The sequence below is a fragment of the Symphodus melops genome, assembly GCF_947650265.1.
Source record: "Symphodus melops genome assembly, chromosome: 4".
Classification (NCBI taxonomy): domain Eukaryota; kingdom Metazoa; phylum Chordata; class Actinopteri; order Labriformes; family Labridae; genus Symphodus; species Symphodus melops.
Window position 1 is genome coordinate 29,429,424 of NC_136694.1, and position 17,487 is coordinate 29,446,910.

General features: G+C 47.4%; 1 long non-coding RNA gene across 1 annotated transcript in view; it reads right to left on the bottom strand.

The window, feature by feature from the left end:
- Positions 1-7,791: 7,791 nt before the first annotated feature.
- Positions 7,792-17,487, bottom strand: part of LOC306822604 — a 152,473-nt gene continuing 142,777 nt past the window's right edge. The window contains exon 4 of the long non-coding RNA XR_013778901.1: positions 7,792-7,967. This is a non-coding gene — a long non-coding RNA (uncharacterized lncRNA). The remainder of the gene's footprint in view (positions 7,968-17,487) is intronic.

A 17,487-nucleotide genomic window follows, 5' to 3' on the forward strand; every position in this document is an offset into this window, starting at 1 on the left:
TTGGATTGTTTTGGGCCGATCGTGTGTGGTGTCCCCTGAGCCTATTGGCTGTGAACGTGTAGCCAATCAGAAAGCGAGGTGACGTAGTGGCGAGGAAACGCCAGGAGCGCGCGGGGAATCCAAAAAATCCAAACACGTTTGATCTCGAGAGATTTCCCGATCGGGGGATGTGTTCTGATTGTGTTTACGTTTCCAGCTGTCGCACAGGAAGTGAAGACTCTGTCGACCAATCAGAGGGCTGCATTAGCTCCAGCCTATAGGGTCGGATCTGTACGCTTGGCACGCCAGCAGAAGTGAACAGTGGAAAACCCAAACTGAACCAAACTCACCTTTGGTGGAAACTGGGCTTTGCAGACGAGGGGTAGGAGGGGGCGGAGCTTAGGGATAAAGGGGGTGTGTCCAGAGAAAGAGTTTGTTTTGGTCTCATAATCAATAATCTGAAAGCTGCACAATAAGCTTTTTTAAGATTATTGAATCCAGACAAGCGACAGGCAGCCTCTGATGATGCAGTTTGTTTTTGGGACTACAGGTAGAGGAGAGGAAAAGGGACAAAATTAGACGATAGGAGATTTTTTATTTTTTTTCCCCGTCATTATCAAAGGTGAGCGAGGTCACCGAGAAGGAGATTTGTCTTCTTCTTCATTCCTCTGAAATTACAGCTCACAGCATCACCACAGGATCTCACCAAAGTGTGTAATGACAGACCTACACACACACACACACACACACACACACACACACACACACACACACACACACACACACCACCTCTGAATGTTAGTGTTGAAGTTCTGAAGAGCTGTATTTAAATCTGTCCTGAGAAAACTCACACACATGTCCACAGTCAGCGATGCGTTTTAATGTTTCCATCACGGCTGAAAAAATAAAGAGAGGAGTGCCACCTATGTCTCCTCCTCCACCGTGGGACTGTAAGGACCCGGGGATGGTCCCGACCCGGCTCCACGGAGAACAGAGAGGAAAGACCACACACACACACACACACACACACACACACACACGAGCTGCCACTTTGGGAGAAATATTTAGTTTGAGACGGAGCAAAGATGCAATCAAGAAAACATGAACAGAGAGTCTCAGCGAGACCTCTGAGAGGAACCTGTGACGTGACAACCAATCAAAAGCCAGGACAGACACATGTGGTTATATCATAGCCCAGGCGATACCCCCCTATGGAGTCAAGACCCTGGTGGTGGTGATACCCTCCTATGGAGTCCAGACCCTGATGGTGGTGATACCCCCCTATGGAGTCAATTCCCTGGTAGTGGTGATACCCCCCTATGGAGTCCAGACCCTGATGGTGGTGATACCCCCCTATGGAGTCAATTCCCTGGTAGTGGTGATACCCCCCTATGGAGTCTAGACCCTTGTAGTGGTGATACCCCCCTATGGAGTCCAGACCCTGGTGGTGGTGATACCCCCCTATGGAGTCTAGACCCTGGTAGTGGTGATACCCCCCTATGGAGTCTAGACCCTGGTGGTGGCGATACCCCCCTATGGAGTCAATTCCCTGGTAGTGGTGATACCCCCCTATGGAGTCTAGACCCTTGGTGGTGGTGATACCCCCTATGGAGTCTAAACCCTGGTAGTGGTGATACCCCCCTATGGAGTCTAGACCCTTGGTGGTGGTGATACCCTCCTATGGAGTCTAGACCCTGGTGGTCGTGATACCCCCCTATGGAGTCTAGACCCTGGTAGTGGTGATACCCCCCTATGGAGTCTAGACCCTGGTGGTGGCGATACCCCCCTATGGAGTCAATTCCCTGGTAGTGGTGATACCCCCCTATGGAGTCTAAACCCTGGTAGTGGTGATACCCCCCTATGGAGTCAAGACCCTGGTGGTGGTGATACCCCCCTATGGAGTCTAAACCCTGGTAGTGGTGATACCCCCCTATGGAGTCAAGACCCTGGTGGTGGTGATACCCCCCTATGGAGTCTAGACCCTGGTAGTGGTGATACCCCCCTATGGAGTCTAGACCCTGGTGGTGGCGATACCCCCCTATGGAGTCAATTCCCTGGTAGTGGTGATACCCCCCTATGGAGTCTAAACCCTGGTAGTGGTGATACCCCCCTATGGAGTCAAGACCCTGGTGGTGGCGATACCCTATGGAGTCAATTCCCTGGTAGTGGTGATACCCCCCTATGGAGTCTAGACCCTTGGTGGTGGTGATACCCTCCTATGGAGTCTAGACCCTGGTGGTCGTGATACCCCCCTATGGAGTCTAGACCCTTGTAGTGGTGATACCCCCCTATGGAGTCTCGACCCTTGGTGGTGGTGATACCCCCCTATGGAGTCTAGACCCCTGGTGGTGGTGATGAAGAATGCAGGATGTGATGAGGATTAGGTTTCTGAACTCTGCTGAGACCAGATTTTAAAGATTTAAAAAAAAAAAAAAAAATGAGTTTGAGGGAGCACGACGTGAAAGTCTGTTGTATCCGTTTCATAGACGTGTTGGTTTAGAAACTGCAGCGTGGACGTTTGGAAGCCAGGAATAAGGGACTACATGTAGGATCTGATATGAGATTTAGGTTCAGTCAACAAACTTCAGCGGTTAAAAAAAACAGCGAGGAAAGTGCAGCAAGTTGCCAACTTGAGAAAGGTACTTTGTGTCCTCCAAGGAGTGAAAAGGACAACAACATCCAGTCAGTTGAATAGACTCTGGAAGATTGAAGTAATCTTCCCGTACAGGTTACAATAGATGTTCCTTTTCATCACTATTGTTTCAGACTCAGGAACTCTGCCCACCAACACGCTGGAAACATCTGAACTTGGCATCAGAACCAGGATGAAGAACAATACTGCAAAAACACCAAACAATGCCAAACATGTCAGGCAGACAACCAGCAGGTCTGAGTTGATTCGGGTGGAGTTTTTTTCCTCTTGGAAGTTTAACGGGTGCGAGCGTCAGTCTGCCCTCAGTCAGCTGCAGGAGGAGGAGGAGGAGGAGGAGGAGGAGGAAGAGCATTCCTTCTGGGAAAAGCCTTCATGTGGTCTGTGTGTGTGTGTGTGTGTGTGTATGTGTGTGTGTGTGTGGTATACCACGCTTGGTGGTAATCATCAAAGGGAGTAACCACAGCTTTGCCAGGAACATGGAAGAATGCTTCCTGCTGCACTTTCTCCAGGGCTGCGAGCGTACGTGTGGGCAGCGGTGTCAGGCAAAAAAAAAAAAAAATATCTGCTGGATATCTGAGGATAAGAGGATGGGATCATAGAATAACATTTCCTTGAAAACAAAAAAAAGAAAAAGTTGATGACTCACCACTGGTCACTTTCTTAAACTGTTAGGTCCCTCCTCCTTGGCGTTAGGACCAGGCCTCCAGGAGGGGCTCCAGGCTCCTGGTGGAGCCGGGAATAACGTCACCTAGTTTAACCGCGTTCCTGTTGCGAGTTGGCAACAAGTCGGAAAATGAGCGCTTTTGTTTTGTTTGCTAACACCTTCCGATTAGAACGGTGTGTGCGCGGAGATACCATGAAAAAATGTCCACTGATGGAAGTAATGCTGGCCCCTAGTGTTTAAAATGAGTACTGCAGTCTAAATTTTAAACACTACTGAGCTGTCCCCCCCCTCTCTTGATTGGATGCTCACACAGGTCAGCATGTGGTGGACACTGTAGCTTCAGTGTTTAGCCAGCTCTGCATGTAGTGGACACTGTAGCTTCAGTGTTCAGCCAGCTCTGCATGTGGTGGACACTGTAGCTTCAGTGTTTAGCCAGCTCTGCATGTGGTGGACACTGTAGCTTCAGTGTTTAGCCAGCTCTGCATGTGGTGGACACTGTAGCTTCAGTGTTTAGCCAGCTCTGCATGTGGTGGACACTGTAGCTTCAGTGTTTAGCCAGCTCTGCATGGGTCTGTAAAGCTTTCTGCGTTCTAACCTCTCTCCATGTTTCATCTCCAACATTGATCCTAGTTTGAGCAGCTTTCTGCTGCTGGAGCTTATTAGAAACATGCAGAGGCTTTTTAGCTCGGGTACAATCACTTGTATCTGAAGCAGTTCCACTGCCCGCTTCCATCGCTGCAACACCTGTTCACCTGATAACTGCTCTCATATCTGGCAAACCCAGGGGCGTCCAAAACGGCCTTCAAAGCCCCGCCTACCTTCTCTGGTCCAATCAGATCCAGAGCATTCAGGAGCAGAATCTAAAAGCTGCAGAAAATAGTCCCAACAGATGCTCTCTTTGATTGTCTCCTGACGAGGTCACACGCTGTGCAGGTGTTTATTCTGACGTAAAACTGAATATTTGGGAGCTTTAGCAGGAAGCTGCGTGTTCGGGAATGTTGGTTTGTTTCTGTTCTGGACGGTAATTAACTAACAGATTCACAACAGCCTTGTCCAATTCAATTAGGGTTTTTTTTTTCTCCCCCCCCACAGAACAACTTTCCTCTGTCCTATAAATGAAATGCACAGGATGCAGTCAGTGTTATTGTAAAGCTGAGCACAGAACAGTACATTCAGATCTTTTTTTTTTTTTTAGCCCTAAATGGACGGGCAGAACATTTAAAACTGCTGTTCAGATCCTCAGGCTGCATCATCTGACCCGAGAACGGAAATCATCTGTAACATATTTAGAGAGATATACATCCAGACACACACTTTATTCCTCTGTGTGTGTGTGTGTGTGTGTGTGTGTGTATGTGTGTGTGGCATGCATTACCAGACAAAGGCAGATTGATCTGCAAGGGTCCATAAGGATAAAGTGTGTTTGTTTCTGACAATGAGAGCACAGACAGACACGAGAGGTCAACGTGAAGTCAACACTCTTGTTTGGCTTTAAGTGAACAGAAAAAAAAAGAAAAAAAAAAAAAGTTAAAGGTTTTTTAAAAGTAGCTCCATCTGAAGTTCAGTCAGTGAGACGATATTCTGCACGCGTGGCTTTCTTGTTCATTCTCTTACTACGTCACGCATGCTCGTCTTCGCCTGCTCACAGCTATCCAGTAGCACTCATCGTTAGCTGCTGTCCTTTCAAGCCATCGTCACAAGCGACCTTCGACCTCCCGGTCAACATCAAGCCTTTTGTAGTTTTTTTTTTTTTTAGTATCTTATCATCCATGTGTGCCCCATTTCGCCTGATGACGTTCTACTTTATACAGATTTAAAGCAAAAAAAAAAATTCCAACAAATATTGTTTCATCACTTAAATAAGAAGATTTTTGCCTCACAGAATAATGTTCAGACACAAGGTACAAGTACCGACGTAAAAACAGAAATATATTAAAGCAAAGCTGAAGGAAAGAGTGCAACAGAAGTTAACAACTTTTAAAAACGATGAATTTGTTGGTATAAGGCAGAAAGTATATTTCTAATGTAAAGCCTGAGTGAATAATATAGTTTTAAGGGTTTTGTTCCACAGGTGAGGAGCGTCGTATTCGACCTGTGGAACAAACTCCCAGAACACCTGAGGACCAACGAGGATTCATAGTATTAAGGTCAACATCGACGCAGGCCTTCATCCAGCTCTCGTCTTGCTGCAAAGAAACCAGAATAGAAAATCTAAAACTGTGAGAGAGCAGGACGAAGAAAATGAGACGGCAACAAAAAAAAACAACAAAAAAAACAGGCGTTGTTTCCTGAAAGTTGTGCAAGCACTCAGTCGCACTCTTCAGACGTTCACCTCATGAGCCTGAGTTTGGAGCATGCTGGAGTACCTGGGAGAACATGCTGACAGAAAGGCCCGGTCCAAAGGTCCTGCGAGGGGAAAGAGCTAATCACCCTGCAGCCGGCTCCGACTCGCAGGAATTCTTTAAACAAACTGAAAAGTTTCGGCGAACACCGGTGCAATATTTGCCCAGGCTCAACAGCATCTTTATTCAGGGGAAGTGAGACGTTTTAATGTTCCCGGCTCCACGCTGACCTCGGTTTATATTGAGCGAGTTCTGACCTTTTGTGTTCAGTGTTGTGGGTGGGGAGCGCTGACTAAATAAGCACAGAACTGGACGAGGCTGTTAAACGAGGTAGCGAGATAACAGAGGGACCAATGTGCAGCGTTTCTTAAGCTGCGAACAAACACGCCACGCTTGGAGGCCAGATTTCTCTTTGCTTGCTCCTTTTAGGGGAAAACAGATTTTTGTTCGTGAAACTTCTTACGTGTCTTGAAGTTTGGCCTCACGGTACTCTTGGACATGTGTGTATGGAGTCACGGAGCAGGACGGCGACACGCTCGGTGAATGAAAGTTGAGACGAAGATGAAGCCGACAGAAAACGAAGAGCAAACGTGTCAAAATCTCAATCTCATAAAAATGATGATCACATCCTGGATTAGCTGGATGGAGGGTTTTTAACCTCCTGCTGCAGAAAAGTTGAATACATCTGTTTGCTGTCGGTGTGGGTGTGTGTCTGCGTGAGTGTGTGTGCATGTGCATGTGCATGAGTGTGTGTGTGTGTGTGTGTGTGTGTGTGTGTGTGTAATCAGTAGCCTCCTGTGTCAGGACAGATAAGTGAATCCTGAGCTGCAATCAATGGATAACAAAAACACACAGTTCATCCCCAGAGTGCTATCAGCAACAACATACTGCTGTCCTGACACACACACACCCACACACACACACACACACACACACACACCCACACACACACACACTCTGATAGGCAAGCTGGTTATGCAACACAGGATTGTATCTCACAGAAAGACACATTATCAATGGACTCCACACACACATCCCACTTCCTCTTGCTCGAACCGACCACACACACATGCATGCACACAAACACACACACATGCATGCACACACACACACACACGCACAGTTTTACCGAAACTCCTTGGTTCTCTTTAAGTGAAGAAACGTTAGAGAAAGTGGTTTTTCCTTGGTAACAGACCCCCAACATGAACACACACACACACACACACACACACACACACACACACACACACACACATCGTCGACGAAGAAATCGACGCACAAACACAAAGCCTCCATGCAGCTCGGAGCTCCCGTCACACTGATGCATTTTTGGCACTCCTTCGGTTGCTAGGCAACGTTTAATCGACTGTCCGTGCCCCGTGTGTCGATAAAGATTAACAACGGCTTCGTTCAAGCTGTCACAAAAACATCGACAACAACTCGATGATTATTCTGCTTCTGTTTCTAAATTGAGAGTAAAATATATTTCAGTCGAGGAAGGTGAAGAAAGTGGATACAAAAACCGTCGTTATGATCAATGTTATCGATAAATGTTATTGGTTCTTCTGATCAAGAATAACGTCTGACAAAACTTCACTTCCGTTCTTCTTCTCGTGCACTGATTCAATCGGAGAGCTTCCTCTCGACAATCGCACAGACACACGGCTAACGAGTCGTGGTGTCAAACCGGAGTCATGTGGATGTACTTCCTGGTTCTGGCTGAGCTCGGTACCAACTGGAGTCCATCTATAGATTGTCGGTTCAAGCAGCGAAAACGGCGGCCACAACAGTCGAGACGTTAAAAAGACGAAATCATGTTTGAATCGTCTTTAATTCTTTAAAAGTTAAAAAAAAACATCCAACACACTGAGGCGTACTTTATGCATGCTGCGATCGAGAAGCAACGACTTTAAGTAAAGGATTGATGACATGTGACAGGATGTGACATTTAGTGATATACAAACAGTTTTTATAAATCAGGAGAATCCCAAGATGGAATTTTTTTTTTTTCACATTAAAGTTTCTGCACGACTTTGACCTGGTATTTTTTCCCTCTATTTTGCTTTACTTCGTTTCAAAAGACGATCTATTAAACTCACTTTCACCTTTAATGACGCCACATTTAAAGCTACATATACACACAGCTCATTTGCATATTTAAAGCTACAGACACAGAAACAGCCTGTTCTGAGCAGGGCTGAAATAGAGGGGTTTATAGACATGATCAAATACAGGATCAGAGTGGATTTACAACAACACACTTTACACACATGATGAAGAGGAGCGAGGACACTGATTTCACCTGAAGAAGAAGAGGAGATCATGTGACCTTTAAAAAACACTTTGTGAGAATTATCTGCCCTCGCTTAGTGTCAAACCACGATTTTGAAACGTTTTCAAAATCGTGGTTTGACCACACAAACGAGACAGTTTCAACCGTTTGTTAACTTCATGATCATCTGAACGCACAAACTCCAAAGCAGACGATTCCGTCAAACCACGAGACCACACACCTGCGGTATGTAGTAACGCTTTCACAATGGCAGCGGTATCATCTCTGTCTGAGAAAAAACTGCAGCTCATTGATGTGACTTTAGAAAAAGCCACAACTCGTCACAGAAGAGGCCTCGGTTTGAGCATCCTAACGCTAACGTGAGGCGGTAAAACGGTTGAATGATCGCCGCCAAAATGAGCCCTTTTTTTTTTTTTTTTTATTAAATGTGTTTTTGGCCTGAGCCGCGGCCTGTTTGGACGGTTCAGTATCAGATCAGATGCCTGCTGCCCTGTGGAGGTATTCAACGTGCACTCGACTGGAAGGAAAGCACCAGACAGACCCAGATCATGCTGCAAGGATTACATTTCCCATCTGGTGTAGGAGGACTCGGATCACCCAGGAAGACTGGACCAGCACGGCCAAGGAGGAGGACGTTTGGCTGCTAGGCTCGGCCTGCTGCCATCTTGACGCGGGCCCCAGATAGTTGGAAGAGATGAACAAAGGGGAACACGTGTGTGAGGGGTCAGCGTTTAGTCTTTTGCAAGAATGGATCTTAAAGATTCGTGCTGTTTAATGTCCCCAAGAAAAGCTTCTTTTTTACTTTCTACTTCATGAATTTAGTGAATGGATGAGGATGCTATCTACGCTAACCGCCACGTGCACCACTTCTCCATTCAGCGTCTCAGAAACCGGCTCATTCATGACTCCGCAACAGAACGAGCGGGGAGGAAGAGGAAGCCCCCCAACTGCCCGCTCTCTCTTCCTCTTTCTGCTTAATAATAGAAAGTTTAGAACGTTCTGGACTCCCGAGTGTCGCAAGCGTGGAGAAGAGCGTCGCATGCAGACATGCAGGTCAAACACGACAGACGCCGCTGCAAGGAGAAAAAAAAAAAATCATGTCAGCAGAGAGAGAGAGAGAGAGAGAGAGGGAGAGAGAGAGAGGGAGAGAGAGAGAGAGAGAGAGAGAGGGAGAGAGAGGGAGAGAGAGAGAGAGAGAGAGAGAGGGAGAGAGAGGGAGAGAGAGAGAGAGGGAGAGAGAGGGAGAGAGAGGGAGAGAGAGAGAGAGAGAGAGAGGGAGAGAGAGGGAGAGAGAGAGAGGGAGAGAGAGAGGGAGAGAGAGAGAGAGGGAGAGAGAGAGCGGTTAAAAGGAACAATCTGCAAACAAACAAACATCTTCATTTCTGCATCTGGCTGATAAAACGCAGATCGTCGACTTTTTAATACCGTTTCTGTGTTCAGATGCTGCCAAGAAGCCGCCTCGCCACACGGGGCGGGAAGGGGGAGGGGCCTCAGAAACCACTGATGTGCAAATCATCTACATGTCTGCTATTTCATCACTTACCAAAATCAAGCGCTTTGAGAACGACTTCTGTCGGAGAAGTTGCAGAAACTGTCTCGATGCTTCTTTGTTTAAACTGCAGACTAAAGCTGCACGCGGCGACACGAAACTTGGTCGACCAAAAAACAAAATGACAACTGACAAACGAGACCGTGAGACCAAACATCGGTCGTTTGTTGATTTTAAAGAAACCTGACTTCAGAAGAAAAATAAATAAAACATCGATGTCGTCAGCTTTAGTTCGTCTTGCACGAGACGTTTTTTTAAAGGCTCTCGTGTCGTCTCCATAATCTGCTCGTCTTCGTTCAATCATCCACTCGGCTCGGGGTGTGAAAATGTGCAACGTCCAGTTGATGACGCTTCCCCGTCTGCTCTGCTCCCATTGGCTGCTGCAGGGTCCAGCCCGGTCTGGAATCATAAACATCAAACATATTTAAGACTTACTGACCACCTGATGCGTCTCCGCTCCGTTACGGTATAGAGGAGCTGTTTTTTACTTTATTCCGTGTGTGGCTCTGCTGCACTGTGTTTTAGCTTCATCGCCGGAGGAAAAGACCAACAGGAAGTCACTCTCTGAAACATTTTCAGAATAAAACACTCCAGTTTTGACAGTTCAGAACGACTGCATGCGAGTCGTGGGAGCGAGGAGCAGGAACCGACCGGCGTGAATCTCATTCTGGTTTCTTCAGGTGTTAAAACTCAAAGGCCGGCGTTTTAAACTGAGATAGCATCATATTGTGGCTTCAGGCAGCGTCACTCGGCTGACCCGTCTCGCTGCAGAAACACACGGTACGACTTGAACCGCAACAAATCAAAACCTTTTCATGGAATAATTCTGTTGACATTTGAGCGCGCGTCTTATCACACTTACAAACCTTTTTTGTTGTGCAATCAAAGCGAGATAATTCTGTGACATTTCACGGATGATTTCACAGAAATGAAGCGGTGGCGGCGGACAGACGTTCAACGGAGAGCGTCGAAACCGCCGCCGCCGGCTCAGAGTGAGAAGTTCCCGCCCGCTGGGCCGCCGGCCTGCCGGCCTGCCCCTCCGATGTGACCGCGGTTCAGTCAAACACAGTTTTGTCACTGAGCCACAAAACGAAACAAAACAGTGTGTGTGATGAGCTCAATCCCCTGCAGGTCTCTGAACACACACACACACACACACACACACACACACACACACACACACACACACACACAGATGCTCCTTTATGTCGTCCCCGTGTCCCTCAGAGTCTCATCACGTGTCGGCTTCTGTTTGCTTTAATCATTCAGCCGCGGATCGACTAATTGTTCAACTTGATTTGATTTGTTTTTTCCGTGACGTGTCCTTCGGTTACCATGGATACTGCAACGCTGCATGTCGGAGACGTCGTTTAGGTTACTTCTGAGCTGCGTTTCTCAACACGGTGGGCCGGAAACCCAAAAAGTGTTTTCAGCTTTTAAGACGAGCTTCGGTGCGTTTCACAGAGTGCAGCGTGAAATGTGAAACTTCACCGCTCAATCGACCCGAGTCCTCCAGAACTTGTAGCGCTGCTGCAGCAACGGCGCCACAAAGGACGCCGTCATGTGCCCTTTAAAAAATGAACACAGAATAAAGCAGAGCCCACAGTGGATTTTAGGTTTTTCAAACTTTTCTAAAATAGAAGTTTAGTCGTGGTTGAGACAGGCCAAATGTCTGGCCAATAGGGTGGCTGGACATACGAGCAGGGAACCAATCAGGAACCAATCATCTCACATGTGATCTACATGTGGAGAGACAGACAGAACAACACGTCTAAAGCAGCTTCTGGATGTTCCCTGAAGCTGCAACTGTGAAAGATTCTAGGAACTTTAGGAACGAAGCAGCCGCAGGAGGAGGAGGAGGAGGAGGAGGAGGAGGAGGAGGAGGAGGGATGGAAACAGGGCGGGAGAACAGGGTCAGTGCGGTGGAGCGGTGAATTTATTTTTAGAACTACAAGCAAAAGCGAGAGGAAGAAATTTTAGATTCAAGTATTTAAAGTCATGAAATCCTCGCTCAGAGTTTCGAGGGGGGGAAGAAGGTTCGAGAGTCCGTCTTCTTCATCTTTTAGATCTAAATACATCACGTGTGCTTCTTATTACCTGCTGAAACTAGAAAACCCCGCAGGAGGAAAAGATGCTGCCGTGTTCGTGAAGTAACCAAACCAAACAGAAGGAGGCGGAGACTTCAGGATAGCAGTTAACAATATGGAGAGCTTGACACCCTTTTGTCTCGGCCTAAAAAGTTGCACTTGAACGCACCACGAAGACTTCAGCTGGCGGCCAACCGGCGCATCAACTTGGATAAATAAACTGTTGTTACGATATAATAAGATTATAGCTCGTACCATTCGACAGTAATGTCTGATAAATCGTCTCTTGACTGTTTTCTTCTTGTGCGCTGATTCGTTTCATTCCTCTCACCTACCACGTCGAGTCAACATGTCGGAGCGGCTGAAACAAGTGTTTTAGTTTGTCTTTGTCATTTAATAAATCATGAAAGTCCAGCTGAGTGATCTGATTGGTCGAAAAATGATTCGACCAATCAGATCCAGGAGGCCGGGATTTGAAACCTTTGGCCTAAGAGGGGCGAAAGACAAAATGTCGGACTGCCTTTAAAGCTCCTGAGAGAAACTTTGGCTTCGGTTGATGTTGTCGCCCCCCGGTGGACAAAGTAAGTCTTGCACATATACAGGGAGTGGGTTTAAAGGTTTATATATATATTTTTTTTTTTATGCCTTTATTTAGAGATAGGATTAATGGAGTCTGAAATCTGGACCTGGGGAAGAAACCAAAGGTCGGACTTGAACCTGCATCGCCCGCCAATATGCAGGAAGTGTTTAACTCAAGGGGGGGGGGATTTCAATCCTTCTTGTAGCAGCAGCTGATTTTTTTGTATTTTTGCACTAAAATGACGACTGATGACGTCATCACTAAAAAAAAAGACTTAAAACTTTGCACACAAAAAAACCTTCTGTGTTAAAGTTCGCGTGTCCAGCAGCTAAAAATAAACGTCGTCTTTTTGAATGGACGCATTAAACATGTCCAACATCAGCTGATACCAATAAAGTACAAGAACAACGTCTTCCACTCTCTCACACACACACACACACACACACACACACACACACACACACACACTCGTATTCCCCGACCATATTTGGCAACCTGTTGCCTCAACTCACACATTCCCTCCCTCCATGCCCGAGATTGAACTGAAGAAACCTGAAGACCCTTCGCTCCCTCCTCCTCCTCCTCCTCCTCCTCCTCCTCCTCCTCCTCCTCCTCCTCCTCCTCCTCCTCCAGGTTGAAGCTGGGTGATCTTCTGGGAATCAAAAGCAGCTTCACCCGTTCTGGACAGCTGGTTTGGCGGGAGTTTTGTCGAGCGACTGAGTCAAACTATTTTTATCACCTGCGGAGCATCGTGTCCACCTCAGACGAACGTCTCCGTCCTTTAGAGACATTCAAAGAATTATTACACAGATGCATAAATGTTTTCATCAGTTTTTTGAGGGTGACTTCGCTCTGCAGCAGCTGGCCCCGCCCTCGTGAATGCTTCGCTCAGATTGCGCGGTCGGTTTCCCAGAATAAATGTGCTACTATGTCATCAGCGAGTACTCGATCTGGGTAATGCAGCCGCGCGGGTCAGGCCCGCTGAAATCCCACACTCGGGTCTATTTCAGGCAGGAATGTGTTGGACGCAGCTCGCCGCCTCGACACCCTGCAGACGAAAATAAATTAAAACAGACTCGTCAGGGTTCGTCACAGGTTTAACACCCGAGTGTGAGCGACGGGTTTGAACGACCACTGACCAATCTATCACCTCGTAGGTTTCATAAAAGAGATTTTCACCGTGATTCAGCTTCTCATCGTCACATCTTTAATTGTGCAGAAGTCAGAAGACGCTCAACATCGTCAATATAGATCCCAATACTTCTGATCGAACATCTCAAACACACTCATCTTCACATCCACACACACACACACATGTCCCTGCTGGCTCCACCATCTTGTCTCTCTCACTTCGCCCAAAGACCGTACAGAGGGGGACGAGTGAATCCACGGCATTCAGATCGAAGGGTGAACAGCTGACTGCGTAACCACATATGACAAAGGAGACGCCAGACAAAGAGTGTAAGGGGGGGGGGGGGGGGGGCTGTCCTCAAACCCACCAAAATGTCTGCCAGTGTTTCTCTTTGAAATCCTCTTTCGACGGATCATTCCTCTGATTTTTTTCTTGGGTGACTTTCGTTGGCAAATCTGTTTTTTCCACAGCAATAATGCGTGCACATAAATGGACCCGCCCCCCTTTTGGGAGTTTTTCCTTCTGGCGATTGTGAGTCCTCAGGGCCCCCCCTTTTACTGGTCTGGGGTCCCAAGCAGTTGGCTGCCTCACCTGTCGACAGGCAGCACCTCTGGTTGTTGCTGAGATGAGTTCACAGCAGATCCACACCTTTCCGATCTCCATCCGTCCTGAACAACGCTTCTGATGGCGCCGTGACCGAGCAGGTTACTGATCTCTGTCTCTCCCTCCGTGTCATCGGACATCTCTCTTCGTTTGGTTTGGTCTGCAGGATGTGATGTCAGACCGGGCGGTCACCATCGGCGCTCGTGTCCTCCTGTAAAAAACTCTGCACGCCATAAGACGGTCAGCAGGTCTCGGCTATACGTGGGAACTTTTCTCACATCAAAAATTAATAATCCTGTTAATGCTTCTTCCAGAACTATGCGTGTGCGCCCACCCGACCGTGTGAACCAACCAATGCTGAGCAAGCAGAGTCAGCTGGTATGCGGGTCCCCCTCCTTCACCAGGGATCACTGATGGTGGTCCTGTCTGCACTGTTAGAAAGCTGCTCGGCGTGGTGGTCTTAGAGGGGGGGACTTGGTGGACTTGGAGGGTTAAGCGTTCTGGGCATCTTTCAGAAATATTGCTGACTCATTAAAGCCATGATGTGTCTCACCTGTGTCTCGATGTTTCTTTCAGTGACGTAGCAGTTTTCTGATCCGACTTGTTTCTCGATCTGGACTCCTCCGCCTCGGGTTGTTTCGGGTACTTGTCCTGTTTTCCCATTAAGCGGACTTTGAATCTGGCTTCAGTTGTCTCGTGGTGCGTTCGTTCGGGTTCATTCTTCTGGTTCAGTGTGACCGAAGATAACAACGGCGCTCGTTTGCTTGTGATAAGAGAATCTATTTACGGCGATCTAGAAAGCAAACATTAGCTTTCCCACCCGCGACAGGCCGAGCCGTGACCTGCCGTGCTGCCATTAGTGAGGTAAGTCACTATTCCTGCTTTCACATCTCTTTGATACGTGATCAATAACTCATTATCAGGAGGGAAACACATTAAATAACATGCATACATGTTGTCTTCAGGCCTGAATTCCTCTCGTGAACATTTCCAGCGTTTTGATAAAATCACTGCTCTCCTCTCACCGGCGGGAACAGCTCACCTGCTTTTACTCAGAATAACTACAGTATGTCAAGTCGTTTATTTTTAATACTCGATGGATTCTTTAGCTCACATTTCATCGAGACCCCCCCCGAGAAGTCACGTTTTTTCTGCCGGTGAATAAAGAGGAGGTATTCACTGCAGGAGACCGAGGAAGCTGGAAGCTGGAAAGTGAAACAGTCGGCTTTACAGAAATATTTCCCCTCAGATCTGGATCCAGAGTCTGACAGTGAAATATGGCCTGTGACTGCTCCCTGCTGCTGTAGACGGCCTCAGACACACACACACACACACACACACACACACACACGCTCAGAGTGCAGACTCAGGCTGACACCGCTGACGTGGCGTACAACACGGCACGTGGGATGATGATGATGATGTGTGGTGAAAAAAATGCGGAGGATTTTTCAGCTGAAGGGTTTCAGAAAAGAGGAGGTGACTTTTTTTTCAAAGCTCCGTCTCGCACACATGTTCGTTTCACGGAGGACATGCGTGTAGACGAGCGAGCGCTGCAAGAAGCAAAAAAAACGAGCCTGTTCACGTCCTGTTCTCGAGGACCGGGGGGGGGGGGGGGGGGGGGGGGGGGGGTGCTGAATCAAGCTCGGGGGCTTCTGCAGCTGCTTCTCCTCAGGCTGAAGTTTCAAACAGAGAAATAAACTCCCCTCTGTGTCACTGAGTTCTCGTGCGTTCGCCGTCATGCACATCTGTTAGCATGTTAGCATCAGGACACCGAGGTGCAACACGACACACTGAGACAAGGCTCAAAACAAACAAACAAACAAACAAACAAACTGGGTTCAGTGTCTGTTGGGCGTAAGCTAAGCTAACCTGCTCTTTGCTAATTGCTAATTTCTTTATCTGCATTTATGTAAAGTCTGAATTCCTGGAGAGATTTTGAAAGTGTCTTTCCTGTGCCCGTGCTGCAGCGAGGACAGGACAGAGGTTAGGAAAGGAAACCAGGATGAAAGAGAGGCGTGTGGCAAAGTGGCGCTGTGGAAACCTTCGAGGACTACATTCCCCCCGAGGCTACGCAGCGTCACCGAGGGAAACCAAAAACCCAAAGTCAGCCGTCAGCTGTGAAGGGAATTCCTTGTGCAGCTCTCCAGGCTGAACGCTTTCAACTTTCTATATTTAATGTAGGCGAGGACGAGTGTGGCAAAGGAAAGATCCCGCCAAATCAAAGATACTCATTTCTTTGAAATCATGACAAAATGATAAATCCTGAATCATGAAATGAAGACAGTTTTGGAAGTAAAAAAAATCCTGCAGCTCGTCTGGAGCCAAAAGTAAGTCATCTACATAGAGATTCAAAAAAAGATGTTTTTACATGTTTACATCCTGGTACAAAAACACAAATAGGTCTGATGAGTCATCACTGTACGGGGGGGGCGGAGTTCATTTACATCTGTTTTCATTTATGAACGATCCATGGCGAGGCGTGTAGCTGACATGATTGACAGGTGGGCGCCGTGTAGCGGTTTAAAACCCGCCTCAGCTCTCAGCCTGTCGTTAGCTTGACTCAAAGTTAGGCTGAGACAGCGTTTAAAGACCGCCATCCATGGGACTCCAGCGCCCCCTGCAGGAACAGGCGGCTGACGTCACTCAGGTTTCGTCCATTTATATTTACAGTCTGTTGGTCAGACAGCTGCGGCCCAATGTCACCACCAAACGGATAATTATTTGAAGTACCTGATTGGTTTAGAGGTTTATATAGCTGCATTCTTCTCTGTCCTCGTCCTCTTCCGGAAGGACGATTACAGACTACCGCCACCTGCTGGCCTGGAGAGTTATTTCCTGCCGGTTGGCCGTCGGCTGTCGGCTGTCGGCTTTGCGACGTGTTCAAGTCCAACTTTTCGGTCGGGACAAACAGCCGGCCTTTTGTCGCCCTGGTTCTTTTGCGTCTGCTTGGTGAAGACGATCCCTCGTTGTTAATAAGGATTATCAGTGAAATGATTGGAGCTCCTGAATTGCTTGATGTTTTGTTTTTTTCTCTGGTAAAAGTTGAAGATCTCTAAACTTTGGGGATCTCAGTGATAGCTGCATTGAATTGAATCTTTCCTTTTGTTGGCTGTTGGAGTTTCGGTGGCTTCGTCGTGACCTCGAGCTCGGACCGGGACAGTTTGCCGTGAGGTGCGAAGAAGCGAGGTCTGGATTCACCATGTGGTGAAAAGAGGTGAAAGGTGACTAACGGACCCGTCAGCGGTCTTGACCACACACATGCTGACATGTGCAGACTGAATTTCTGATATTTAAGGATCACTAAATGAAGAACTAAAGGTTTTTTGGAAAATCCTGAACTCCCCTCCTCGGAGAGCTGTCGATGTTTGACTGAGTCACTGCGGAGCTGTCTGCTGCCTTCACTTCCTCCAAAACTAAACAACAACAGAAAACGGGGGAATTTCGGAGTCAGGAGTGACTCTCAATTCCTCATCGGTAAATATAAAACAGCCTCTTGGAGACGTTATGTAATAACACTAAGACTCTGCAGGTTGTATTTTAAAACCTGTTTGACTCAGAGGCCTTGAGGTTTGTCTCGTGCAGGGACACAAATGATGCACTGA